At 35.1% G+C, this 2,702-nt stretch overlaps 1 non-coding gene across 1 annotated transcript; it reads left to right on the forward strand.

Moving 5' to 3' along the window:
• Positions 1 to 313: 313 nt before the first annotated feature.
• Positions 314 to 421, forward strand: LOC127743374 (small nucleolar RNA R71). The gene has a single exon (XR_008004766.1). It is a non-coding gene; the product is annotated as a small nucleolar RNA R71 (small nucleolar RNA).
• The last annotated feature ends 2,281 nt before the right edge of the window (positions 422 to 2,702 follow it).

The following is a 2,702-nucleotide window of genomic DNA, read 5'->3' on the forward strand; positions in this document are numbered from 1 at the left end:
TGCCTGGTGCAGCTTGCATTCTAGACAGACTTTGAGAAATCATATTGACTTGCTGAGTCAATATTTTGTTCTGAGCCAATATGGCATTCAGAGTATTAATCTCAAGAACTCCTTTCTTTTGATTCGTCCCATTGTTCACAGGATTCCTTTCAGAAGTGTACATGAATTGGTTATTTGCAACCATTTCAATGAGTTCTTGAGCTTCTGCAGGCGTCTTCTTCAGATGAAGAGATCCTCCAGCAGAGCTGTCCAATGACATCTTGAACAGTTCAGACAGACCATCATAGAAGATACCTATGATGCTCCATTCAGAAAGCATGTCAGAAGGACACTTTCTGATCAATTATTTGTATCTTTCCCAAGCTTCATAGAGGGATTCACCTTCCTTCTGTCTGAAGATTTGGACTTCCACTCTAAGCTTACTCAATTTTTGAGGTGGAAAGAACTTTGCCAAGAAGGCATTGACTAGCTTTTCCCAAGAGTTCAGGCTTTCTTTGGGTTGTGAGTTCAACCATATCCTAGCTCTGTCTCTTATAGCAAAAGGGAATAGCATAAGTCTGTAGACCTCAGGGTCAACCCCATTGGTCTTGACAGTGTCACAGATTTGCAAGAACTCAGCTAAAAACTGATGAGGATCTTCCAATGGAAGTCCATGAAACTTGCAATTCTGTTGCACTAGAGAAACTAATTGAGGCTTAAGCTCAAAGTTGTTTGCTCCAATGGCAGGGATAGAGAGGCTTCTCCCATAGAAGTCGGGAGTAGGTGCAGTAAAGTCACCCAACACCTTCCTTGCATTGTTGGCATTGTTGTTGTGTTCGGCTGCCATGGGTTCTTCTTCTTTGAAGATTTCTGTTAGGTCCTCTACAGAGAGTAATGCTTTAGCTTCTCTTAGCTTTCGCTTCAAGGTCCTTTCAAGTTCAGGGTCAGCCTCAACAAGAATGCTTTTGTCTTTGCTCCTGCTCATATGAAAGAGAAGAGAATAAGAAAATATGGAATCCTCTATGTCACAGTATAGAGATTCCTTGAGATGTCAGAGGAAAAGAATAATAGAAGGAGAAGGTAGAAGAATTCGAACTTATCAAGAGGGATAGAGTTCGAATTGTGTATTGAGGAGGAGCGTTAGTCCATAAATAGAAGGATGTGAGAAGAGGGGAAGAATAAATTAAAAGATTTTGAAGAAATTTTGAAAAACTGAAGAATGATTTTCAAAAATTAAAGTTGGGAAAGAAATAAAGTGATTTTTGAAAAAGATTTTGAAATTAGAAATCAAAAAGATATGATTGAAAACTATTTTGAAAAAGATGTGATTAAAAACATATGATTGAAAAGTTATGGTTTTAAAAAGATATGATTGAAAAACAATTTAAAAAGATTTGATTTTTAAAATTAATGACTTGGCTAACAAGAAATTTAAAAGATATGATTTACACATTAAACCTTTCTCAACAGAAAAGGCAACATACTTGAAATGTTGAATCAAATCATTAATTGTTAGAAAGTATTTTTGAAAAAGGAAAGAAATTGAGTTTGAAAATATATGATTGAAAATATATGATTTGAAAAAGATTTGATTTTGAAAAATTATGGAAACTTGAAAAAAAATTGAATTAAAACAAAATCTTCCATCTTGTGCCATCCTGGCGTTAAACGCCCAGAATGGTATCCATTCTGGCATTTAACGCCCACAATGCTACCCTTTTGGGCGTTAAACGCCAGTTTTCCTTCTTCACTGGGCGTTTTGAACGCCCAGCTTTTTTTGTGTGATTCCTCTGCTGTATGTTTTGAATCTTCAATTCTCTGTATTATTGACTAGAAAAGACACACTTTTGAAAAATTTTTTGGATTTTTAATGATGAGGAATAATCAAAATGCAACTAAAATCAAATAAACAATGCATGCAAGACACCAAACTTAGAAGTTTGTATACCACTGACACTAACAAGTTGAGAATGCATATGAGAAACAACAAAACACACAAAACAAGAGAATTTAAAGATCAAAGCATGTAAATCATCAAGAACAACTTGAAGATCAATGAAGACACATGAAAAATGCAAGAAGAACAGAAACATGCAATTGACACCAAACTTAAAATGAGACACTAGACTCAAACAAGAGACATAAAATATTTTTGGTTTTTATGATTTTGTAATTTTTTTTGGATTTTTCGAAAATTGAGTGGAAAAGAAAATAAAGAGATTCAAAATTTTTAATAAGAATTCCAGGAATCATGCAATGTTAGTCTAAAGCTTTAGTCTAAAGAAATTAGACATGGCTAGCCAAGCTTTAGCAGGACATTGCATTCAAGAGCTAAATTGATGAGAATCAATCAGCTTTGGTGATGATGAAAACATCACCTTGAAACTCTAGAATTCATTCTTAAAAATTCTGAAAAATACCTAATCTAAGCAACAAGATGAACCGTCAGTTGTGGTTATAGATTATTTATGAATAAAGCATAAAATAAAGATAGAGATACTTATGCAATTCATTGGTGAGAATTTCAGATAAGCATATGTAGATGCTTTGTCCCTTCCGTCTCTCTGCTTTCCTACTGTCTTCATCCAATCCTTCTTACTCCTTTCCATGGCAAGCTATATGTTGGGCATCACCATTGTCAATGGCTACAATCCCGTCCTCTCAGTGAAAATGTTCAACGCGCTCTATCACAGCACGGCTAATCATCTGTCGGTTCTCAATCA

Source organism: Arachis duranensis, chromosome 10 (assembly GCF_000817695.3).
Source record: "Arachis duranensis cultivar V14167 chromosome 10, aradu.V14167.gnm2.J7QH, whole genome shotgun sequence".
Classification (NCBI taxonomy): Eukaryota; Viridiplantae; Streptophyta; class Magnoliopsida; order Fabales; family Fabaceae; genus Arachis; species Arachis duranensis.